General features: G+C 43.6%; 1 long non-coding RNA gene and 1 pseudogene across 2 annotated transcripts; one reads left to right on the top strand and one right to left on the bottom strand.

Moving 5' to 3' along the window:
• The first annotated feature begins 225 nt into the window (after positions 1–225).
• On the top strand, positions 226–26,854 carry LOC118971280 (uncharacterized). Of its 2 annotated transcripts, XR_012133375.1 has the most exons (5): positions 226–1,626; positions 1,782–3,438; positions 18,307–18,441; positions 18,528–20,982; positions 24,989–26,854. It is a non-coding gene; the product is annotated as an uncharacterized lncRNA (long non-coding RNA). The 2 variants fall into 2 exon arrangements; XR_005059653.2 differs by lacking the exon at positions 226–1,626 and having other exon boundaries at positions 1,636–3,438.
• LOC118971290 (U6 spliceosomal RNA) lies at positions 21,545–21,637 on the bottom strand (annotated as a pseudogene).
• Positions 26,855–26,894: the final 40 nt, after the last annotated feature.

Genomic DNA, 26,894 nt, shown 5'->3' with positions numbered 1-26,894 from the left:
AGGGCCGCTGTCCTGGGCACCGATTCCAGTTCTACAGGTCCCCAGGGTGAAGGGACACCCCAGCGACGGGGACAGAGAAGGGAACACGTGATACCACGCTGGGGGTGCCAGGATGCGGTGCGTGCAGCGAGGACAGGAAAGCAGCAGCCCCCCACGGTTATCACTCTCAGGGGGAGGGGGAGGATGGGGAGGGCACCCTGGGTGTCCAAAGCCGGCGGTGCCTGAACTCAGCCTTAAGAAGCAGCGGGCGGGGAGCCAGGCTGAAGGCCCTGCGCCGTGGCAGAGGCGCGGTGGCCAGAAGCAGCGCAGTGTGTCTGGGGAACAGAGCACTACACGGCCCGCTGAGGCAGAGCTGAAGCCCGGGAGAGGTGGAGCCATTGTGCGGAGCTCGCACTCCCTTCCCTTGCAGCTGTTTATTCTGTGCAACCTCTGGGCCAGCCCTGGCGGAGGTCTTCAGATACCCACCGTGGTGGATCGCAGGCCTGGATCCCTCTCACCATTTCTCAAGGGATTAATTGTTCTGTGCCCAGCAAGGGCCTAGTAAGAGGGAACCGGCACATTTCCCATTCTTACCCCAGGAAATAGTCGCCGCTTCACGCAGGACACAGCACTGAGGCAGAAACTGGGGAGCCATGGTGGGGGTGGCCAGACCAAGGGGTGGGGTCAGAGGAGGCCGCGCCTGGTGGGTTCTGGCAGGGGAAACGGGAAGGAGGGATCTAGAATCCGAAATTGGAAACGAACCCAGGGAAGATACGGTCCCATACATTTACTGTATAGAGGAAAAAAAACAGAGGCGCAGGGAAGTGAGCATTTTACAAATAACTCAGGAGATGGGACCCAGGAAGCAGCCCCCACGTCCGCGGGTGCCCACCTCGCGTAAAGGCTAACGCGCCCGCAGCCCTGCAGGGGGCGAGGTCGCTCCAGCTTTGGTCAGGCCGGGGCGGTGCAAAAGCCACCCGCGCTAGCCTCCCTCGGCTGACGCTCCAGCGCCTGCCTTCTCAGGTTCCCTGTCCCGGCTCCCAGGTTACCTGTCCCGTCACAGGCCCCTAAGAGTCCTGCTGTTCTATGGCCGCCGAGATTACTCTTGGGGGTGGGGAAGCGGGGTTTACATTTTGACAGATTAAATGACTGGTTAAAGATGCAATTTCTGTCCCAAGATAGGGCAGGAAGATGTTTCGGGCAGACTCCTAACCTCCCCCAATCCAATTATCTACCAGTCATTCCTAAACCGTCTGTGCACTGCATCGTCCGTAGAAACAGCTAGAATATCAACGGTTTAATAGCAGATAGGAGCCCCCAATTTGAGAAGCTCTTCTTTGGGCCAGGCTGGGTCTTCTCCCAGCTCTCCTTCCCTCACTTGTCAAACAATGAAAAGGGACCAGCTGGAGAGCCTGGGCGGTCCCAGCACCGGGAGCCCGGCCCGCGGCTGACCTGCTTGCGGTCTGCGGGTTCCGGGCGGGGGCGGGGCCCTCTCTCGCGCTCCGGCGGCCCTGCAGCCGGGAGAGGGGCCGGGCGCGGGCGGGGCGAGGAGCTCCGGCGGGGGCGCGCTCGCGGGACGCGCGGGCGGAGCGGGGAGCTTCCGGTCCCGGTCTCCGGCGCAGGACGCAGCGGTCGCGGGCAAGAGAGGTGCGCGCGGCGGGTCCATCCTGGGGCGCGCTGGGCTGGGGCGGGCCTGGGAGGGGGGAACAGGCCCAGAGCACGCAGGCGGAGGTTTATAGGACCCGGAACTCTTTGAGATCCCTTTTTTCGGCTCACCGATTTTATTCCGCTCCTGGTTTTAGTTTTACGGAAGGCTGGCCGCGCGCTGACCCTGGCGATGCCTGGAACCAGAGCCCCCTTGGTCAAAGGTATCCGGCTGTCAGTTACCTAACAAGTCATTACGCCCAGCCTGTTTCTTCTTGTGATGCGAATCATCGTTATTTGGTTGTTCCCGGTCTGATTAGACACAGCCGTGGGAGTTAGGGGCCGGCAGTAGAGTGGGCGCCTGGGCCCTGCTCTGAATTTGTCCTTAGCAAATCCCCTAGATCCCTCTCTGCCTTAGATGTACACAATCAATATTTAACTTTTAAAAGTTCTGCCTTCCTTTTTTTAACTTAAAAACATTTAGGAAGGTATAAAATAAAAAAAGAAAAAAGAAAATTTCTCCTAGTGCCAATAAGGGGCTATAATCACTCATTCTGGTATAGTTTTAAAAATTACTTTTTTTTACTTTTTTGTTTGAAACCTCTCCTTAGGTATTTTTAATTTTTTTCCCATCATTTTCATCCTATTTCTTATTCTGGTTTCCAGCCTGCTTTTTAAAATTGTTATATCATACACATTTCTTTTACAACATTTCTACACAAGTCTCAGTCGTGTGGAATATTTGCATAACATTCTGCTCATACGTTGCCCAATAAGTTGGACATTCAGGTCGTGTCTACTTTTGCATTATGATACAGTGAGTTCTAAATAGTATGTAACTTCAGTTTTCATTTCTTAATTTAAGAGTTCTCAAAAGGTGTTACAGTTTTTTAGGTGGATAGATTTTTCCCCATTTGCTTTTAATCTTAATGCCTTGGGGTCTGAGAATGTGGCCTATATTTATACTTTTTAGAATTTGTTGAGCTTTTGATTGATGGTTGATTTTGCAAATAACTCTAGACCTAGTTTTGAGTGGTTCATTGAGTACAAAACTCTATATATTAAAGCACACTCAATAGAATACACTATCCATATCCACTATGTTCTTTTATCTACCTGACCTCTTAATTTCTGAAAGAACTGTGAGTTTTCAAAGTATGTGCGTGGACTTGCCGTTTACTTTTGTATATTTTTAACAGTTTGTGCTTTACATATTTTTTTTTGTTAACTTAATTTCTTCCCCAGCTTTACTGAGATGTAATATTGTGTATGTTTAAGGTGTACAACATGATGGTTTGATATATGTGTATATTGGGAAGTGATTACCACAGTAAGGTTAGTTAACACATCCGTTACCTCACATAGTTTCATTTTTTTTCCTCTATCATCTGTTTTTTCAAACATACAGTACAGTATTGTTAACTACAGTCACCTGACTGTATATTACATCCACAGAATTTGTTCATTTTATTTTTATAACTGGAAGTTTACTCTTTATAACTGGAAGTGTACTCTTTTTCACCATCTTATTTCCAAATTTTATAGTGATAATATGAAGTGTAAAAACCGCATATCTGTTAAGATGATAAACAAATAAGCATAGTGGGATATGTATCTTTTTATGCATTTTGAATTATTTCCTTGGTCTGAATTTTCGGAAGGAAATGGCCTTGAGAGCCAAACTGGCCTCTGAAGAATTTGACAAAAGCACACGATAGCTTTCACAGCAGAGGGCTTGCTTCACTGAACCCTCCTGGTCAGCAGCAGGTATAAAAAGAACAAAACGCAAAACAAGACAGTCTTATTTTGAGAGAGGTAAGAAATGGGGATACTTATTAAAATTTGCTTTGATTTTTATGGAGGGTCACCTTTTTTTTTTTTTTGCAGGTCCATTAATTGGTTGAATTTTCTTTTTTGTATGTGGATTATCTGTTCCTGTCCTTTTGTGCTTCTGTTTTTTTATTTTGAGGAGGTTAATCTCTTCCAGCTCTTACATTCTAGGAATTAGGTTTATGCTTACTCTATGGCAAAACACCTTATTGAAAAATAAAAAATCCAACCTATCAAACCAGATACCTCAAATTCATCCTGACTGTCTCCCTCCACACTGCCTGTGGGCCTGACCTTTCAGTGTGGCACACGAAGCAGGTAGGGGTCCTGTGGGGCCTAAAGCTTATAAATTGATGGGGAGAGGAGGCCTCTTTAACTCCTTTTTCTTTTTTAAAGGTGGTAAGATTTTAAGGTAATTGGGCTGAAATATGGGGAAAAGTTATGCCCCGTGAGATTACATGATAGATTCCTGTTTCAGTGTCCCTCAGAGAAAGGAGTAAGGGGTGGGGAGCTGGAGTCCTTTGTTTTTTTCAGGACTAAGAGAGGGGAGGAGTGGCCCAGCTTGTCCTACACAAGTGGCCCTGTCCATTTATAGTATCCTTTTATTGTCCTTGTGACCAATAGAGATGACTCTTCGTTTATTTCTGATATTAGTAAATTGTGTCTTCTTTTTTTCTTGGCTAGTCTGGCTAGAGAATGATCGATTTTATTGATCTTTTCTAACAACCAGCTTTTAGTTTCATTGATTTTCTGTTTCCCTGTTTTCATTTTTATTGATTTCTCCTCTAATTTTTATTTCTTTTCTTCTTCTTGTTTTAGGCTTAAATTGCTCTTGTTTTATTTCTTACGGTGGAAACTTAGATTGGGGATTTTAGATCTTCCTTCCTTTTTAAAATATGCATTTAATGCTATACATTTCCCTCAAAGTACTGTTTTTACTGAATCCTACACATTTTGCTAAGATGTGTTTTCATTTTCCTCTGGTTTAAAATATTAAAAAATTTCTCTTGAAACTTGTTCATTGACTCATGTTATTTAGAAGTGTGTTGTTTAATCTCCAAATATTTTGGGATTGTTTAGCTATCTTTCTGTTATTCATTTCTAGTTTAATTCCATTAGACTCTGAGAATATGATTTATATTCTTTTAAATTTGTGAAGGTGTGTATGGTCTGTCTTGGTGAATATTCCATGTGACCTTGGGAAGAATGTATATTCTTCTGTTTGATGGCTACTCTGTGAATGTCTATTAAATCCAGTTGGTTTATAGTGCTGTTCAGTTACCTCATTACTGATTTTCTGCCTGCTGAATCTACCAGTTACTTAGAGAAGGGTATTGAAATATCCAACTATGGTAGTAGATCTGTCTGTTTCTTCTTGCAGTCCTGTCAGTTTTTGTCTCACATATTTTGGTGCCCTGTTGTTAGGTGCATACATGTTAAGGATCGTTGAGTCTTGGAGAATTGACCCCGTTAACATTATGTGGTGCCTCTTTTTAATCTTGATAATTTTCCTTGTTCTGCAGTCTCTCTGAAATTAATATAACTACTCCAGCTTTCTCTTGATTAGTGTTAACATAATATAGCTTTTGCTATCCCTTTACAACACGAGTTTTTACATTTAAGTAGGTTTCTTGTAGACAGCATATGGTTGGGTATTGATTTTTTTATATTCTGACAATCTCTGTCTTTTATTTAGTTGGTGTATTTAGATCATTTAAACTTAAAGTGATTATTGGTGTAGTTGGATTAATGGTTATCATGTTTATAACTGTTTTCTGTCAGAGTAAAACAGTTCTTTGTTTTGTTTATCCCCCTGCTCCATATAAATAACTATTTATCAATGTTTTTCCAGCACTTGTCTGAGCAACATGTCTAGCTCTGTATGCGGCAAAGTGTGCTCCTGAACACTTGTACAAGATGAGGCAGGTATAAAAGTGTTCATGCATCACTGCCTATAAAGCGAAGTTTGGGAGAAAACCCAGTGTTCATCAATGGGGCAGTGGGAATTTAAATTACGGTTCACTGACCTAAAAGAATACCACACAACAGTTAAAATAACCCAATACATTCTTATGTCCTGGAATGAAACAAACTCTAACACATGTTGTTAAGTGAAAAATGAGGTTCTGAGCAATGTATATATTATGACTCTTTTATGTAAAAATTATGCGTGTTCTGTGTAAATGCACAGAAAAAGCACCAGTATTATCCAAACCAATGTGGTGATAGCCAGTTTGGGACAGCAAAGGACTACTAGTTACATTTTTTTTTTCTGACAAAATTCTGTTCATACGATTTTTATTAAGCTTTAAAAATATGAAGGGAGCTTAAAGTGCTTCTCAGGGACCCAGGGGCCAAGCAGCTGTGGTGAGGTAAGGGCATGGCTGTACTTTCAAGGCAGGCATCAAGGCACAGGGATTATTGAAATGCCTTCCCCTCAAGGTCCTGCGAAAGATGAGGGAGCCTCCATACGTGCACCAATTCAGGCACAATCTGTTGGTTACTTGTTGAAGAATTATTTTCTCTGCAACTCAGGTGATCAGTTAGGTGTTGTGCCAACCCAACTCTAGAAAGAGCCAGGATTGTAGCACTCAGCAGGCCAGGGGTGGGCAATGGCATCCAGCCTTGTTTAATTCAGCAGCTTGAAACCGGAAAACTGTTTCTGTTTCTTCTGATTATCCTCAGAAAAAGAAATCGCATGCAGAATCACTTATTATAATCATCCCCCAAGAGCTCATGTGGGGACTCGGGGTGAAAGTTTTACCCTGCCCTCTTGGGCATTGCCCTGGATTTTATTGCTGTGGTTAATTGAGGTGTATTTCAGTAGTGCGTGAACTACAAGTTAGTTCCCCAACATTTGGAACCAAGGTCTGTAGCTGCAAGAGACACCCTCATATTTTTAAAATTTCTCCCAGCAGAGTTGTGAGGTAGGTTAATAATTGTCATCTCAGGTTGGAGGACGAGCCGGCCTGTCCCACATGTTAGTGAGCTTGTTCCAATGGAAACTTCTCAGAAGCACCTTGTATTGTATATGAAGACTCAATTTCAAGGTGTCAGTTTTCCCCAGTTAATATACAGATTCAATGTACTCTAAATGTCAAGCAGATATTCCTGACAAGCTGATTATAAAAATCATGTGGAAGTATGAAGGACCAAAAATAGCTAAGATAATTTTCCTAAAGAGTGAGGATTTTTCCAAATACTATGATTTAGAAACTGTAATAATTTAAACAGTAGTAGACCAATTGAACAGAGTAGAGGTCCCAGAAAAGAGATAAATGGAAATGTCAGAGGTGGCTGTACACATCATGGGTAAAGGATTCAGTCACGTGCTTTCCAGTGGCTTTCCATGTGGGAAAAATGTGAAACTTGACCTCTATCTCAAACCATTCATGAAAATATACCCCAGATGGAAGAGAGAGCTAAATGGGAAAAGCAAAGCTTTAAAACTTTTTGAAAAACAGGTTTTATGACATAGGATAATTTCTTGATGAAGACATAAAAACACAAACCATAAAGGTCTAATAACATGTTACTATATTAAAATTAAAAAAAAAGAATGTGGGACAAAAGCCAGTGAGTTCAAAGTTTAAGAACAGATTTCAGATTAGGAAAAGGTATTTGAAATACACAGAAACAAGCAAGGATCATTATCCACAGTGTAGGCGACTACTACAAACTAATCGGATGAGGTTAAATAATTTAAAATGAACAAAGTACATGAACTGGCCAGTATCCATATAAAAAGACTCTAAACTTTACTTGAATAAGTGAAATGCAAATTAAGACAACTATTACTTCATAACTGACTAGCAAAAATTAACAAGACTAGTAATGTCAAGCCCAAGTGAGGAAATGGCCAAAGAACTTTTATGCAATGTAAATGGGTGCGACCACTTTGGAGACAAGTTGGCAATATCCAGTAAAAATGAAGATGCTTATACCATTTCCCCAAATCACCGACCCCAGCGCCACCACTTTTGGTTTGTCGCTCAAAGAAACTCTGAAATATAAGAATGTTCACAGAGGTACAAAGAGCAGAAATTGGAAATCTTAATAACAAAAATTAGAAGTCATCTAAATATTGAATAATAGAGGAATGTATAAACAAATGGTGATAAGTTAAATAACAGTGAATGGCATCAACACAGGTGAATCTCAAAAATGTAATGTCCAATGATATAAACAGATTTCTAATGTGCATAAAATCTGACATTTACAAAAAATAAAATCACATACAAAATGGTGCTCTAAATTACTTTTTATTATATCATTATTTATAAACACATACTTATACAATAAAAGCTTTACAAGAATAAAAATACAAAAGCCTGAACAGGTAGAACTCACCAAGTTCAGCACAAGGGCTTACCTTGCCATGCAGGTGGTGGAGGAGGGGATAGGGGTCTAATAAGTATTAACATTCTGTTTCTTGAAATAAAAAACTGAAGAAAGTTTGGCAAAATGTTTAATGTTATAAATCTGACAGTGGGAATCTGGGCATCTATGATATGATTTTCGGTACTTTTCTCTATATTTGACATGTCTCATAATTTAAAACAAAACTTATGAACTCTGTCTCTTTAGAAGGTTAATAGAATAATTATATGTGAGAGTACCTGTTGTGTTTGAAGCACTGTTTAAAGTACTAGGATTTCTAAAGTTAATGAAACATCCTTGTTCCAGCACTGAGTTAGGATGAGATTTGGGTTGTTCAAAAATAGCCAGGCAAACCATCTATTTGAGAGGGTCTTCATATCCAAAATTATATATAAAGAACTCAATACAACTCAAAAGCAAAAAACCACCAAACAATCCATCACAAATGGGCAGAAGAACTGAATAGATACTTTTCCAAAGAAGATATATCATTGGCCAACAGATAAATGAAAAGATGTTCAATATCACTAATCATCAGGGAAATGCAAATCAAACCATAATGAGGTATCACCTCAGACTGATCAGAATGGATAGTATCAAAAAGACAGATAAAGAAGATGTGGTACATATACACAATGGAATACTATTCAGCCATAAGAAAGAAACAAATCCTACCATTTGCAACAACATGGATGGAGCTGGAGGATATTATGCTTAGTGAAATAAGCCAGGCAGAGAAAGACAAGTGCCAAATGATTTCCCTCATTTGTGGAGTATAACAATGAAGCAAAACTGAAGGAACAAAATAGCAGCAGACTCACAGACTCCAAGAGACTAGTGGTGACCAAAGGGGAGGGGTGTGGGAGGGCGGGTGGGGAGGGAGGGAGAAGGGGATTGAGGGGTTTTATGATTGGTACACATGGTGTGGGGGTCACAGGGAAAACAGTGTAGCACAGAGAAGGCACATAGTGGATCTCTGGCAACTTGCTGCACTGATGGACAGTGACTGCATTGGGGTGGGGTGGGGACTTGATAATATGGGTAAATGTAGCAACCACATTGTTTTTTCATGTGAAACCTTCGTAAGAGTATATCTATAACAACCTTAATAAAAAAATTAAAAAGAAAAAGACAAATAACAAATGTTGGTGAGGATGTGGAGAATGGAGAACTCTTGTACACTGCTGGTAGGAATGGAAATTGGACCAGCCATTGTGGAAAACAGTGTGGCAGTTTCTCAAAAAATTAATAATAGAAGTATCATATGACTCAGCAATTTCACTTCTGGGTATGTATTCAAAGGGAGTAAAATAACTATATTGAAGAGATATCTGCACCCCCATGTTCATTGCATCAGTATTTATAATAACTAGATAAGGAAACAATCTAAGTATCCACTGATGGATAAATGGATAAGGAAAATATGGTAGATAGATAGATAGATAGATAGATAGATAGATAGATAGATAGATAGATAGATAGATAGATAGATACACACAATAGAATATTACTCAGCCATTTCAAAAAATGAATTCTTGTCACAACATGGATGTACCTTCAGGGTATTATGCTCAGTGAAATATGACAGAAAAAGACATGCAGTATAATCTCATTTTTATGTGGTATCTAAAAAAACTGAACTCATAAATACAGAGAAAAGATTGGTAGTTGCTAGAGGCAGGGAGTTGGGGCTCAGGATAATGGATAAAGGGATTAAAAGGTGCAAACTTCGAGGTATAAGATAAAAAAGTCCTAGGGATGCATGGACAGCATGGTGACTATCATTAACAATACTACATTGCATATTTGAAAGTTGCTAAGAGTGATCTCAAAAGTTACAAGAAAAAAAATTCTGTGAGGTGATGGATGTTAACTAGACTTATTGTAGTGAACATTTTGCAATATAAACAAATTATGTTGTACATCTGAAAAAAAATGCAATATTACATGTCAATTATGTCCCAATAAAACTGGGAAAAACAACACCCAGTCATTTGCCCAGGGTCACACATAGGCAGCCCAGGTCTGTCAGATGCCAGCCCCTACCCTAACTACTGCGCGTCCTGTCTCTCCCACAGGACATGTCCCTCCAGCCTCTCCTCTTCTGAATCATACTATGTAGCTGGGTCTATGTGCTTTGGATGGGCAAACTTTATTTTTTTGTTTTTTCTCAACCCAATAAACCAAACTTTTCATAAGGTTGCACAGGTTTCCCCGAGTTTTTTTCCCCAAAGTTACAGGCTTGCATCTCCTCAGAGTCTCTAGGAACAGCTTGGCTATGTCTGCTGCATGTGGGGAGTAGGTAAGGTGTTGGAGTCAGGCTGCCTTGGTTGAGTCCTTGCTCTCTGACCCAGTACACACTGTGTGCTTTTGATGATGCCCCAGAGCCTTTCTGGGCTTTGGTTTCTTTATCTGTAGCGGGGGGAGTTATTAAATTCCTCCTATTAGCTGTTAGGAAAGTAAACAAGTAAAGGAACGTACTTTTCTTAGCACAGTGCTGGCTGGTGCCTGGATGCACTCAGCAGAGAGGAGCTTTATTATTCTTACTCATCTTGTGAGGAAGCAGATGGGGTCTTGTCCTGTCAGGCATACTTGGATTAAGAAACACGGGGGCTCCTTCCTCCATGGCAGCAGGGCCTCAATAACTGAAAGCAGGCGGAGGGATTGTTTTTAAGCCAGTGTGGCCCCCCAAGTGGAACATCTTCCCTCCCAGGGCAAACCCCTTCAGAACCCTTGGGAAGTCGCAGTTTCACTTTCAGCAAAACCCTGCTGCAGTGGGGGGAAGCCCCCAGAGTCACCCACCAGTCCTCTCTGAAGGGAGAGTCCTCTTGGTGGGGCTGTGTCCCCTGCCCCTGCTTCTTGCACTCTTCCCTTCCTACCACTGAATTCCTCACCCTATCCGGTCCTGCCTTCTTTATTTTTTTGCCTTTTCCAGCCCTACTTCTCTCTCATTTTGAAGGGCTGCCTCAGCCCCGGGCATCATGTGCAGGTTCTGGATTGTCCCTCTGTCCCTGTGGCCTTGGTAAGGAGCCTCTGCCCGACAGCCTCAGTACAGCTTCTTTTGCTGCCTCCCTGAGCAACACCTGGGAACTTGAGTAAGCCTGCCCTGATTTGCCCCGTGTGCAAGCAGAAATGAACCAGGTACCTCTTGTAGGGTTTTGAGTTTGTGCCATGTTTATAGCATAAACTCTGTTTTAGCTCTACAAACACACCAGGCAGGTCTGTGTACTACAAGGAAAGATGTTCTACTTGGAAAACAGAGTTTTAAAATCCTGCATTTTCCTAAGGCACTATCATATCCATGAAAGAAAGAACTGGTAAACTGGACTTGTTAAAATTAAAAGCTTTTGCTGTGCTAAGACAATGTTTAGAAAGTGATAAGCCACATCCTGGAAGAAAATGCTTGCAAAAAACACATCTGATAAAGGATCATTATCCAAAACATGCAAAGGACTCTTAAAACTCGATAGTAAGAAAATAACCCAATTGAAAAATGGGTCAAAAATCAGACAGCTCACCAAAGACAATATACAGATGGCAAATAAGCATAAGAAATTATATTCCACATCATATATCAACAGGGAAATGCAAATAAAAAGAATAACGAGATACTACTATCCACCTATTAGAATGGCTAAAATCCAGAATACTGACAACATCAAATGCTGATGAGGATGTGGAGCAACAGGAACTCTCAACACTTACTGGTGGGAATGCAAAATGTACAGCCACTTTGGAAGGCAGATTGGCAGTTTCTTACAAAACTAAATATACTCTCATCCTTGGTGTTTACCCAGAGGATCTGAACACTTAAATCCACACAAAAACCTGCACAGATGTTTATAGCAGTCTTACACATAATTGCCAAAACCTGGAAGCAACCAAGATGTTCTTCAACCAATAAGTGGTTAAGTAAACTATGCATCCAGACAATGGAATATTATTCAAGCACTAAAAAAAATTGAGTTATCAAGCTATGAAAAGACCTGGAGGAACCTTAAATACATATTACTGTGAAAGAAGTCAATCTAGAAAGTTATATACTATATGATCCCAACTATAGGACATTATAGAAGATGCAAAACTGTGGAGACAGTAAAATGATTAGTGATTGTCAGGGGTGAATGGGGCGAATGGGGGAAGGGAGAGACTGACAGATAGAGCACAGAGGATTTTTAGGGCAGTGAAACTCTCTGTGTGATAATGTAATGATGGATATATGTCATTATGTATTGTCCAAACCCACCGTATGTGCAATAACATAAACTCATGGACTTTGGGTGCTAATGATGTGTCAGGAAGGCTGACAAACATGCCACTCTGGTAATGGGGGAGGCTATGCATGTGCGGGGGCAGCGGCATACAGAAAATCCCTGTACCTTCCTTTCGATTTTGCTGTGGACCCAGAACTGCTCTAAAACAATAAGGTTTTTTAAAAAAATGCAGTGATTTTCCAACACAAAATTGCCATACAAACTGCTGAAGAAGTATTTCCTACCTATAACCCAGCAGGGAAGAACAAGGTGATTGCCATTGGGGGTGAAAGTGGGGTAACTCTGCTACATGCATTTTCCCATAAAAAAAGAATGGTTCTCTCATCACTATGAAGAAAATGGTTATCCCATTAGGAATAAACAGGGAGAGGGGATGAGCAAGAATCCCAATGAAAAATCTTGAATCTGTATTTTCTTGAATAAGACATCTAGGCAGCCTAAATAATGTGATTTCACTTACTGTCTTCACTACATTAATGTTGTATGTTTTCATACTTTTTTCTCACGATAATCCTGCTCAGTAGGCTTTGTTTTGTCGACTTTGCAGAGCAGTCTGTGTGGCCAAACAGTGTGCGTACATACAGAATTTGAGATCAGGCCCTGGTTCATTACAACAGTTTTGGTGGACATTTAGCCCTGTATAAAAAGTTTTTTAAATCCACAGGCTGTGTAAAATTCATTTAACAGATTAACTATCAAAAAGGTGCCTCTCAGTCATTCAAACAAATAGCTGTCACACACTGTAACAGTCTTAACGAGCTTCTAATTCCAACATTTGTTTGGAAATCGTGAATATTCTGAAATAGAGTGTACAATGAAAGATGCCTTAATATTGCATATACTGTTTACCTCACACTAAAATAAAGTCAGAAATCTTGTAATCTTGGAGTCAAAGGTGTTCTCTTTTAATGTCAAAACTGAAGAATGCTGATTCTTAGAGAAATCTCTGTGATTAAGTCATTCAGAGGTGAGGCAACACTGAAGATCAAATTATGTTGTGAGTGTCAGTCTCTCCCCCTACCCCACCCATCACCTCAGAATCTGCCAGCTGGGAAAATGTAATTGAGAGGATGTGGCTTTTTCTCATAATATCCATTTTTGTGGTTGGAAAGAATTTGAATTAGTTTTTTAAAATTTTGGTAAATTTTTATCTGTACACAAATGTAAATAAAATTCTGTTTTGTAAGCTATAAAAAAAAATGTTTATACCCATATGCTCAGTAATTCCAGTCTGGAAAATTTCTCCATGGGATATAATCTGAGATTAGCACAATGGAGTATGAACAGAGATGTTAAAAGTGGCAAGTGATTGAAATATTTAGAAGTCAAGAATTACTTAAGCAAACCATTATAATCCATTCCATACAATTTTTAACATTAAAGTTGTGATGTAATTATGAAAACCAGGTAGAAATAAGAAAAATGCTTACGGTATATTTTATAAAAACATACATTCAACATGACTACAACTATGTAGAAAATGTTTTAAAAACATTAGAAGAAAATACGTCAAGATGCCGTTCCTTTGTCCTTTTCTCTAGTTTCTAAGTTTCTGCAGCGTATATTACCGCAATTATATCGCCTTTACAAATAGACTTGAAAATAACTCACTTCCCTTCTAGAGGAGCGATGTTCAGTACAAAGCCGCACTCTGCCCCAGAAACAGTTTTCAGACCTGGTCTTTTTTCTTTCCGGGGGCTGCATCGAGCAGTGTGTCACTTCTTGCCCCATATTGTCTGTGCCATTTCAGATGCTGTCCTCATGATTCTCCAGTTATTTACTATGTTTATATCTTTCTCCACAACTGCTTAAATTTTTTTTTAATGAGGTAAAATATATAAAACATACAATGAGCCATTTTAACCACTTTTAAGTGTACAGTTCAGTGGCATTAACATCTACATTGTTGTGTAGCCATCGCCACCATCCATCTCTGGAACTTTTTCATTTTCCCAAACTGGAACCCTGTCCCCATTAAACCCTAATTCCCACTTACCCCCTCCCCCCAGCCCCTGCCAACTACCATCCGCTTTCTCACTCCCTGAATTTGACTCCTCTCTATTCCTCATATAAGTGGAATCACACAAGGACCAAGTCCCTGGTTTGTTTTCATGTTAAACATAATGTTTGTTTGCTCATTTGTTCAGTGTTCACTGTGCTAGGCAGAGGGTTAAGCATTGCTCAAGAAACACATGTGGTCTCTGAGGCTGACAGGGCAGAGGGGCAGAGGTAACAAGGAAAAACAGAGAAGAAAGCATGAGAGTATGAGAAGTGTGAAAGCGTGGTCACAGAGAACCCCTGCAGGGCCTTCTGGAAAGTCTAGGTGTTGTAGGATGAATGGGAGAGTGGGGTCTGGGAGGAAAGCTGAGGAGCCAACTGGGTCCAGCAGACGGAGCTGGAGTGGGGCACACGGCCTGAGGAGGGGAAGCCTTCGTGAGTTGTGTGTGAGTGGTGTGTGCCACATGCAAGGGGCCTGGGAGAGATGGCAGGCCTGGGGCGCCCCAGGAGAGAACAGGAATGTGTTCTAGGTGCAGTGGGGGGTTTTCAGGGGGCCCACTTTTCCCTGCCTGGTCTGCGAGGAGGGAAGGAATGCCCTGGGTTTGGCTGAGCACACAGCCAAGATGCAAAGCAGGCCACTCACGTCACCAGCAGGACCTCCTGGGCCAGGCACCGGGAGAAGACCTGTTTGTGACAGCAAGGCTGAGGCGCAGACCAGTGTGGCCTCTCCCTCTGCCAGAAACGGCTAGTGGGCACAGCCCATGCCTGGAGCCACCACTTTGTTCTGTGTCTGTCCACAGCTGCTCAACTGTGTATACAGTGTCTGGCCTACAACAGGAGGGTGATTGTTATCTTACCACTTTGTAGTAGTTGAAACAGGCTTAGGGACAAGAAGCCGCCTGCCCAAGGTCGAGAAGCAAGTAAGTGGCAGAGGAGTAAACGTGTGGGGAGCACATGAAAACATGTCTGACCCCGTCCCACCTCCATCACTCCTCCCAGCAGCCTGGAGGGAGCTTTTTTACTGCTTCACTGGGCTCTGGGAAGAGAGGAGGAGGCCCGTGGGTGGGGAAGGGCAGGGAAGCGGGGAGCAGGGCCCACCACAGAAGATGAAAAGAGGATTCTAGTCTCTCCAAACCGCACTCAATAGTGCTTTCTTGTGCTTCTTTCTTAAAGCCTTGTCTTGACCCTACTTACTGTAAATGCTATGTTACAGCCTGTTTTTTATTTGCATAAACATTCTCTGACCTGTGTCTTAGGACCACTATTTCTGAGCTTTGAATAATTGTCTACCAAGTAAATGGGCCACAATTTATTAAAATTCCTTTTTAACTGTCGATTGTTTAGGCTGTTTCCAGTATTTCTAAAATGCATAAATAATACTAGTAACACTGATGGTAATATTTCCTGAGGATTACCTTCCAGACTGGGTTTCAAATGCCTGAGCAGTTTCTCTGGTCTGGTCCACAGTGTCTCAGGAGGCTGTGGGCATGCCAGGGAGGTTGAGGACAGAGCCCAGGTGACACCACATCTGTGTCAGTGATCACAGAGATGGGTAGTTTGTCCCAAACAGATGGGTAGGGGTGAGGGGTGGGGGAGCTCCTGGAGAGGGGAGGGCCGCCCTATATAACATCTCGCATAAAAGGGCAGGTGTGCAGGGGGGACGTGAGGTGGTGGCAGCTCTGCCTGACTCCCTCTACTCATGCGTGGTGATTGCCCGCCCCAAGGGGTCCCCCAGTCCCTCCTTAGGCCATTACCTTTAACTGTCCTGGGAAAGAGTCCAGGGCTCAGGATTCTGTACACATTTTGAATCCAGCCCCTTCTGAAGGGCAGCCCCAGAATCCATAACTGTCGCAGCAAACCCCAGGCACACAGACAGAGGCTTGTGGCTGGCTTGCGGTTGGTGTGATCATGCTGGAGTCAGAGACTGGCTGCCCTGACAGGTGCCACCTAGCATATAGCACAGGTGGGAAAAGCCCAGCACGAAGTGGCTGTCCTGAGGCTCTAGGAGAGACCCCAGCCCCGGGAGCCTCCACTGGGCTCAGCCTTTTATGGCTGATGACCCTGGGTCAGACGCTCTTAATAAGAAACCAACAAAAATGTCTGCAGAGGCAAATCAGGAGCAGAAAAGTGCTGTGACCTGTTCCTGGCTGCTGCTCCAGGCCTGAGTGGTCAGCAGACCATTCTCAGGGGTGTGGGCCACTTCCTTCCTAGCGGTGCAACCCCTGCCCCTCCGCCCCTGCCCTCTGGCCTTCCCCTGACTATCAGGCTGCCTGACTCAGCATCTGTCAGCCCCTCCCGAAGACACACCTGTGGAGAGCAGCTGCAGACCCTGTCCTCAGGAAGGGGGCACAGGCACAACTTCCTCGTGAATGGGTGGACGTCCACAGCAGGAGCTCTTGGAGGAAAACATCCAAGACAGCTCCCCCAAGCTTTGATAAATCTGTAGACCAAGCAGGCTGAGGCCCCCATGTTTTCAGGGGTTTTTAAAGAAAGTGTCATTTATCTTATATTGATTGATATAGCCTTGAAAACTCGGGAGAAAGTGTGGTCTTGTGGGGGAAGGGCCTGCGTTACCTTCTTAGCACTGCCCCTGTTAGAGGAGTCCGTCTGAGCTATGGAGGGAAGAGGCGGTCACACCTGCCCCCATGTAACCAATCAAACCCCCCCATGGTGTGGCAGGGTGATGGAATTATAAAGCCAATGTGCTCCTCCCAATACATACAAAAAAGAGCAACTCTCAAATTGTGACTTTCTTGCAAACAATGGAATCTTTTGAAAATCTGTGGCATGTGCGGATTTGTAAATGAAGAGTAAACAGAAACCCCTGATGGATTCATAATGACAGCATTGAAAGCAGCAGTGGTTCTCTGCCAAGGGAACACCAACAGGCGGAAGGGTGGCCATCAACTGGGTGCCTGAGACCTGTCACGTGGGAAGAACCCCAACGCGCCTTCTTGACTTTGTGCATGCACGCCTTACTTTGTCACTGTTGGGTGTGAAGTATAGCAGCTAAAAATACCCACTTGCTAAAAAAAGTAGATCAGGTTTAAGATTATTCCTATAAAATACAGGGTCACCCGTTCACCTGCACTGTAGCAGGCTTCCTTGGTGAGCTGGAAAGGGGTGGAGGACAACTGGCACACGGGGGATTGGCCATGCTCAGGGTTACATGCAGACAGCACTGGGAATTCTGGGCCCACAAAAGGTCGTCTGGATGCCTTAGTGATTCCAGGTCATCTTGGTTAGTGATTCAAAAGTGTAAGCAGTCAAGTGTAGCTTTGAGTAGACTTGCTTTTGAGGGGTTCTTGGAAGCTTGCAGGGACTTACTTTGAGAAAAACCCTTTCTGGTAGAATTAGTTAAATGTGAAAGAAGGGTTGCCCAGAGATTGTGAGTTCCATGTCACAGGAGGTATTTCAATGTGGCAAGATTGTCATAAATGGTGATCAAGTATTGTTCTGGAGGCTGAATTAAATAGATGTTAAATTCCTTTCCCAACATTGAGATCCATTACTCTAAAGGATCAGATTTTACCAGTTGCAAAAATTTTTTGATTTTAGTTGCCATTTGCTGCTGCTTCAGGCACATCTAGAGCAGAGAAGAAAGAGCCCATGGGATGGTTTCTATGCAGGTCTCATGAACTCTGGGCTTCACAGGGTGATAAACTTGTGTGGAATCAAAGATGAAGCTGCTCTTGCTCTTGTCCCCATGGGTGTGGGTAGAAGACAGGACATTTCACCAGGCATCATCCGGTACTGGTATTTAGGTAAAATCTTATTGCGGCTGTTTGCTCTCCGGCCTCGGCGACTTGGTGGAGTTTAGGCTTAGAATCCTGTTTGTAAAAGGCAAGAGTGCGTATGTGCATAGGGGTTAATTGAAAGAATGCCAGTGAAACGTCACAGTACCAAGTGCATAACAAGTGCTTAATAAATGGAGATGATGATTGGCAAGGGAAGGCAAATATCAATAAACAAAGTGTGAAGATATGGGTCATCTGGTCACTTTAAACTTTAAGTGAGATTGGATGTGGGCACCCCCTTCTCTGAAAACAAGTAGAAAGGTGAGTGTGTGTGAGTGTGTAATCAGATTCACAGACAACTTTTTAAAATCAATGAATAAAGTAGATAATCTCAGTTATATTTTGGAAAATTTAAACTTATTTTTATTGTTTGTCATTTGATGATTTTTTTTTCCCTTTCAAAGGAGATTTTGAAGCTGCAGGAGCTGCTGTTGAGCTCACTTCTGCAGGTAAGATGCCTTCAAATGGCCCTGGACACAGAGAGGAGAAACCGTCAGAGCAGCTAGAGATGGCAAGCCTGTGATGATCAGAGCCAACATGTAAGAGTGAAGTTCTGTTCAAGTATGAAATAGCTACAGCCTTAAAAAACATTATTTTCTTATTGTCAAACCATCTTTCTTTTTAGAGAAAATCTAGGATATAGTGAAGCAAAGAAGAGGAAAATAAAACAGTCCTTTAGTACTATCCCCAAAGATACAACTGACAACCTCTACTGTATCGCCTTCCAGATTCTCTCTCTCTTACAATTGGGGCCATACTTTAGTCTAATAATATTCTGTGCCTTTTAAAAAACAGTCTTTTCTTGTCATTATACATTCTTCATATCTATCTATCTATCTATATATAGAGAGAGATAAAATTGAAACTGCTTTATTGTTTTGTCTGGCTATAAATGTAATACACAGATGGAAGACATGCCCATGCATAAACAAGAAGGTGAAAATCACCTGTAATCTGCCACGCCCCCCAACCCCTGTAACAGTCAGAGTTATAATTTTGGCATGTACTCTGACTATTCTTTCTAATGCATGTTTCTTGCACACAGCTAATTCCCCTCCCTTCCAAGATTGGGTTCATATAACATATAATGTTTTATAACACACAGCTAATTCCCCTCCCTTCCAAGATTGGGCTCATATAACATATAATGTTTTATAACCTGCTTTTTAAATTTAAAAATACATTGTGAATATCTTTCCAGTTATTAATATTCTTGTACAGCATTATTTCAATAGCTCTCATTATATAATATGGTGCATTCTCATTTATTTTACTGAATACTTAGGTTTTTTGCATGTTTTCAGTATGCTCACAGTAATGTGATGCATGTTTTTGCCATTAATAATCCTTGTGCATAACCATAATAACCTTTTCATGATAAATTCATAGAAGTAGAATTGCTGGACCAAAAAATGTGCACAACTTTAAGGCTCTTGATACTATAACCAATTGCCCTTCACCATGGCAGCACAGTCTGCACTCCCAGCAACAGAATACGAATGGGCTCCTTTATTCACACACTCATCTACCTGAAATATTATATCTGGTGAATAATTTTGGTGATCTGTAAAATACATTTCTAAAATGCACTCCTTTTTTGTATATTTGTTGTCTAAACAACTCCAATCTATATTAGAAACAAGTCTATATTTAATTTTTATTAGAGTTTATTATTCATTAAATTACCAACCTCTGGCTTCTTTCTTTCAGTATATATATTTTTAAAACATTCACTTGTTTAAACCACCTGGAAATTCTTTTGGTCTGAAATGTGAAGGGCTAAAACTTAAATTTTTTTCAAATAGCTAACCAATTGGTTCAGCACACTTTATCATATAATTCACCCTTTTCCCATGTGTGTAAATGCCACCTGTATCATGTAATCCACATATTCTAGTGGGTTTATTCTTATGTCACTTAATTTTAATTATTGAAATCAGGAATTGTAAGTTGACCAGTATATACCTAGTAGCTGATAATCTCACTGTGGGGAAGAGGCTCTAGCCTTGGAGAAAGTAAACCTTTCTGATTCTAAAAAGATGGGTGAGTCTTATTCCTCCATCTCTGCAATTTACCCCTCTGCTAAGACCTAAGGATGGGGAAAACAGGACGTCCTCATGGCCAGGAAGCAGGAATCTAGAATTCAGAACAAGGCTAACCAGCAATGAAGCCCTGGGGTCACAGTGAAAAACAAGATCCACCTTAGGGATTCTGACACTTTGGAAGTCAGCTAAGTTCTGGGACCCTCATAAGAAATTAAAAACGAAGAGTTTGGGGCACTCTGAAAATACTGTTCTCAAGCTTTTAGATCAATAAATAAATCCATAGAGTCACACCTCAGTTAAGTCAATGACCTCGCCGTCCCTGTGCTTGAAATACCAGCTTTTTAAATGTAGGAAATAATAATATGTTTAGCCACTTTAATAACAAATTCTACTTCTGTGAAAAAAAGAGGTACAAATTAGTGTAAATAGTGCTTTCTTATCTAACCCTACTTCTGAGCAAGCTGGGTATTCACACCACAAACCCAGTCAGGACAATGCACCTCAATCCGGGGTGGTGAACTGTACTTTTAGGCAAAAATAGAGAAAATAAATTACCTGGACTGGCTGGAACACTAAAAATAGAAAGTAAGAGGTGATACATCAGATTAGATAAAGGACACAGTAACATCATTTTTATGCTGTTCACACAAACCGGCTTGGGTGGGGCAAGTGCTGGACGCTAATAGGTGGCGCAAGGTTTCTTCCCCACCTCCCATTCCGTTGCTGGGCTCCCCGTATTTCCTGCTTCCTTTGTGGGTAATAGCTTCATAAACTGCCCGCAGATCCTTTTGGAACTAGGTAGTGCAAAAATAAATAAAAATACAATTCTTAGGTGCTTTCCAATGTAGTGTAAAGTTGAATTTTAGTATTCAATTTAATAAAAATGAAAAGAGGAATTATTTTGTTTTAATCTCTCATCACTTTTTTCAGGGGTGGTTTTGCTTTTTCGCACTCATGCCCGATGCTGGCAGCCAGGTGGGTGTCGTCAGTGGCACTTGCCTACACAGGAGGTCACAGCTGCTCAGCTACAGGCAGGTATATGGTTTTCTGATTACTTGCTTTGCAAAAGTCGGATCATGTTTTAACTACTCAAGAAGCATTCCTGGCAATCTCCCCAAATCATTCTTTTAAGTCATTCTTTTGATGGCTGCATGATATTTTAGGGTGTGTGTAGATCACAGTTTATTTAGTGATTCCCAATTGATGAACTTGGGGTTGCATCCAGTTTTTGTTTTGCCCAAATGAAATTGACATAATCATCTTTGTATATATATTCTTACATAATAATGCTTTTACTTTATAGGAGACATATTCTTGGGAGTGCTGAGTTAGAGTATGTGATTCATTATTAGGTTTTGCAAACTGTTTTCCAAAAGGCTGTAGTGTCTCATAATACCATCAGCAACCCCTGTTGGGTGTCCTTGTCCACATCTTCTCCAGGATTGAGTGGTATCACTCTTTTATGTTTTCACCCACCCAGTGACATGTGTATGCAAATAACATATCTCCATTTTTCTGGGAAATTTTTTTTTTTTTGGTCAAATGTGGTTTTTGTTCAACTGACAAGCACTTTTCTACAGCTGCACTTGTGGAACATAAAAAAATGGAATACTTCATGAATTTGTGTGTCATCCTTGCACAGGGGCCATGTTAATCTCTGTATTGTTCCAATGGAAAATGTGTTTTTAACTTCAAGTGAGTCACAACTCATTTTATGAAGGTGAAATTTTGGTGCAGAGGTTATGGCAGGAGAAATCAAAAGCTGTGGATCAACCTTCCTTTCTTAAACACACAAAAGGTCGTAATTTAGTTTGGATACAAAAAGCAGGGCAGGGAACAGGGAACAGGACAGAGATTTTGAACTACCATCAGCAGGTGTGCAGGCTCAGCAGTCTGCTGAAAAGGCCCGTAGTCACAATAACCAGGAATAGTTTACAAGGCAAACACCCCTGCCCCAGCCTCAAGTGGCATGGGCAGGAGCACACTCACTCTGAGATGACGCAGATAAAATCCCAATAGTATTATTCCCTTTGCCAGTGAACGATATGCTCCACATGTGCTGGGTAAGCAGGAGGAGTCCTGACAGAGGAAGATGTGAGGAACCACTGGGGCAAGGACGGGCCTGGCTCTGAGCCCAGGGAGCCTTTCTCTTGCCTCCTTCAAAGCCCACAACGCAAGATGCACTGCCAAACACAGGATTCTGCAGTTCTGGTGAGGTGGGCTTTGAGTGGGGGTTCTAGGAAGGCACTTCATTTCCACAAAGGCCTGCTTGCCTTGGAAGTCACCCTTCCCCCCAATTCCCAAACCAGAAGCATTTGTGTGGCTGTAGGGTGAGTCTTCCACTGCTCTTTGCTCCCTAGCCCCAAGCTGGCTGAGGCCTGGAGTGGGTGAGGGTGGCGGGTCAGGACTCCTGGCCTCCTTTCTGTCTGATCTGGTCCTACCCAGCCAGCAGGTCTAGCCAAGCAGCTAGCTCCTGGCCCACAGGATGCTGAAGGGGTGCTGGGGAGGGGTGTGTGGGGGAAGGTGGGCCTCTGCATCCCCACCAACACTTCAGATCTTCTCCTTGTAGCTTTTTCCCCACCAAACCACAGAGACCTCCACAAATCCACTGTGAGAGGCTGCAAACTCTTCTATTAGCAGAACCCTGCCTTTGTGAACATCCCCTGGGTGTTGGCCTGTCTGCTCTGCCTGTTTGTTGTCTGTCCAGTGCTGACACTAGGGTGAGGTGCTGAGGGCTCTCCCTTTCAGAGTCACCAAGTGCTGGCCCTGTGTCTGTGCTCTGCAAGGTGACGGAAGGCCCTGGTGTCAGAGACAGTGGTGTGAGCTCAATGCATGTTTGTGCCAACAACTCTATAGGCGCTCCATTTATATGTAATTTGTGTTCCCTGAGGTGTTGTCAGCTGTACTGTAGGGTCTACTTTGAGAAGTGTGGAGAAGCCCTGGGCAGCCCGGACTGGCTGGGTTGGGGAGCCAGCAGGAGAGGGCTGGAAGGATGCCCACGGAGGGCAGTGCCCAGCTGCTCCACATGGGGAGCAGAACGTGCTTGTGGGAGCCTGAGGCCTCCCTGATGAGCCCTCTCGCTCCTTCATTTACCCAGTCTGGCCTCAAGGTTGGGTAATGCTGGTGGCAGGACAGGGTCAAGGGTTCCCATAGGTCTTGGCCTCCCCAGGAGATGAGGGACTGGCTAGGAAGGTGGGGACTGAGGCCTAGAAGCCTCTCTGGTGAGTGCTGTGAGCAAGCCTGTGAGCCTGAGGACTGGCCCGTGTCTGTCCTGGCCCCGCCTTGTCCCAGCACAGGGAGAGCAGGCACACACAAGGTGCCCAAAATGTGTATATTTCAATTGACATCAAGAAGCCTAAGGGAGAGAAGCACTAATGGAAGAGATGAGGTGTCTTGTCTGAGGGTTTCAGCCCCAGGCAAATTCACTGTGGATTCAGTGAGACTGAGAAATGACAACAGGACATTCTTGGGGTAAAAGGGTTTATACCCAGCTTTATTCTCCTGGCAGTAGGTTGAGCACTAGAATCACGTCTGCATCCAGCAGTCTGCTGGTCTGTAATCCACCCTCAGTCTCTGCCTCTGCCCAAAGCACTGGGCAGAGCTCTTTATAAAGGACCCTATCAACAATAGCTCATTGCCTACTGGTGCGGGAGCATTAGCCCAGGAGTAGGCCAGTCACATCATCAAGTAGTTTAGGTTCAGGGGAGGATCGTGGCCACAGGAACTTCCATTTTCCCCACAGTGGGCAGGGTGATTAGCTCACTCATAGATGAGGGGCAGCCTAGGAGATGCCTGCAAATCAAAATACATGAAAGGAAAGTGGCTGGTCTCTGCTGGAATGCAGAGGTCTGAGTGAAGCTTAAGGTGGGTACTGCATGTAAAAGATAGTCAAGTAAAAGGAAAAAAGCCATCCAGGAGACCTGGTGACACCGTGTGGGAAGAAGAGTTCCTTTCTCAGCCCAGCTGCTTTCAGCTTGGTAAGAATGACACCTGCCATGCCTATTTCTGTGACTCCCAAGCTGGTTGGGGGGTGAGAGCTTCCTTCTGTTGGGGAGCATGGTTTGAGCTAACACACTGAGTCATGGAGCTGGAGGACTCCAGGACCCAGTGAGTCATAGTCACCGAGGAGCGTCACCGAGATGATGCATCTTTGGAGGTTTCCCAAGAAGTCACAGAGGAAATCTCTTCCGTCCTTCACACCTGGAAAGGCCTCTGAAGACAGGGCTCTTTCTCTCTCTCCCTTTGACTGGGTGGTAGATTCGGATCAGCTCTGCAGCCCACACAGGGCTGGGGATCACTTTGTGAAAACAAGTTGCCCACTTCCTACAGGTAGAGACACAAGCTGGGGTGGGGGTGGGGATGAGTAAGGATGAAAGAAGGGGGTTGTTGGAGCCCCCTTCCTCCTTTCAACTCGGTGGGGCTGCTGGGTGCCACACCTGCAGACTGGTGCCCAGAATCCTCCACCCTTGTTTCCTACTGAGAGTAAGGGAGGGGAGGAAACCAGCGCTGCTCCCAGGCTCCTATCTGTGGTCATTCAAGGGCCACAGCAAGACCAAGAGGGAGATGCTACTGGTGCTCCCATGGGCAGGGGAGGTACCCCAGGGCTGCTCTGCTGGTAGAGACAAGCCCTGTTGTCCCCCCTCCTCAGCACGTGACACGTGACTTCCATTGTACCGATTTTTAAAATCATAATTTATGAACAAATCTCTCTCAGATGGATATTGAAACTGATTCCAAATTTCAAATACTACAGTGACCAGAGCCTCTTTTTAAAGAGTCTGTTTCTCTTCTCCAAACTTTTGTTTTCCCTCAATTATGAAAGAAAAACATGATCATTGTAAAAATTCACACAACACAAAAATGTGCAATGCAGAAATGGAATTTCCCCAGAGTAACTGCCATTACCAGTTGGAGTACATCCTTCTAGACCTCTGTCTAAGCATATACAAAGACATACATCCAGAGGCATTGATAAATGATTACAGAATCAGATTTGCAGAATAAGATTCAGTTGTCTATATTCTTTTTTTTTCTTTTTCAGTTGTCTATATTCTACATCTATGAGATTTCAATTTTGTTTAAAAAAGTACGTGCCGAAGAAAATCTGGAGGAACAATAAGCCTTCAAATACTGATTTTACACATTTCTGCAATGTTCCATACTTGGATTTAAAAAATATCTCTTTATTGAAATATAATCTGTATCTATTTCCATATCTATATGTACTGAGTGTATAGCTCAATGACTTTTCATAAACTGATCACCCCTGTATGACCAGCTCTCAGATGAAGTAGATTGTGCCGACTCCCAAACCTTATGCTCCCTTCTAATGTCATCCCCGCACCAAGGGTAACCATACCCTGACTTCTGTCATGTATTCGTTCTGCTTCTTTGAATTTTAACAGTGACTACATATTGCATTTAAAATGAGGTTAATAACCAGTACAGAGATGGTTAAAACACATGCAGATGTAGTGGCCAACATTTAATGCCAGCACATACGGATCTTGCTCATTCCTTAACAGCTGCATGGAGTCCCTGGCATTGCAATTGATGTAACTGGCTCCTTTTGATGGACATTTTGATTGTTTCCAGTTTTGGGCTAATAAGCAGCACCTCAAGGAACAATTTGGTGCATTTTTCTTTGCGTGTGTCAATCTGAGATGTGTTTAAGATAAATGCCTACAAGTGGAATTGTTAGTCAAAAGATAGCCAGACCAAAAAAAATTGTTTTGATATTTTGCCATAATGGTCCTCCAGAGAGTAGTAAATGCTCAGCTCCTTCTTCAAAACAGAAGGCAGGTGCTGGGTGCAGACCTCCTCACCGCAGCCCCCACTGCTGGCAGCCAAGCCTGCTCGGGTTCTCTGGGCAGATCAGACCCAGCCTGCCTCCGCAGGTGTGTGCTGCACAGAAAACAGCCCAAGGAGCAGCCGCCACCCCCAGCCTTTCCCCCAGCCTGTCCCCATATGAACTTGCAAACAACTAAACACAACTGCCAAGACAGCAGCAGGCAGATGGCTGTTAAATGGCAGGACCCGCATTGGGACTAGGGGCCCTCGCCCTGCTCTGACTTACACTGCAGACTGGATGTGAGCCTGAGGAAGGGCAGGCCCCAAAACTGGGCCTTACTTAGTTTCTTATCATTGAATGGGACATTTCTGAGCAAGTAGCTCACCTTAAAAGTGAACCCTGGAGGAGTCGGCTCCAGGCTGCATGGCCCTTCCCATCTCCCCTCAGCCTTGGGAGGCAGCCTGTCCTGCTGTGCTCTGAGCCGATGGGCAGAAAGCATTTTCTCCTCCTGAGCACCGTCTGCCTGTATGCCTTCTAACTCCCGCCCACCACACCTAGTTCTGCAGCGCCCTCCATTCCCCAGGCAGCATCTCAGGACGGCAGGAGATGGCTCCGCTGTCCCCTCCCCTGGAGCCACCTTTCCTTTCTTGTTTTCTGTCACAGTTTGTACATGCTGGGGCAAAAGTGCCCCTGGTTTTCCACTGCCCTCCTTCACCTGCACCTCTCAGCTCTGAGCCGGCAGCAGGTGGGACTCACTCCTGCCGGGCACGGGGCTTCTGTTAATGCAGCCTGAGGATGCTAAAGCCCAGGGTGGAGAGTTAAGATCCCCAGACTTTTTCAAAAGGCACAGGGGCTTCACCTGAACTCACTCTCCCAGTTTAGCATTTTCACCTTGCAGTTTGTTTCTCTGGCAATTACTGGGAATGTGACAGAGACCCTGATGCCTCCCACCTTCTCTTTATGGCAAGGTCACCAGCCTTGTGGCCAGGATTCCCTGGTGGGGTTCCACCGTCAAGAGAAATGAAGGCAGCTTGGGAGTGGCGAGAGGAGGAGGTCAGTCCCTGCAGCCCTGCCTGGCTCTGGGGCCCTGGGGCCCTGGGTGCTTCTCAGCCCCTTCCGTGTGGACTCCCGCATGCTGTGTGGGCCAATGAGGATG

Source organism: Manis javanica, chromosome 1, assembly GCF_040802235.1.
Source record: "Manis javanica isolate MJ-LG chromosome 1, MJ_LKY, whole genome shotgun sequence".
Classification (NCBI taxonomy): Eukaryota; Metazoa; Chordata; class Mammalia; order Pholidota; family Manidae; genus Manis; species Manis javanica.
This window is presented reverse-complemented; position numbering and strand designations above follow the sequence as displayed.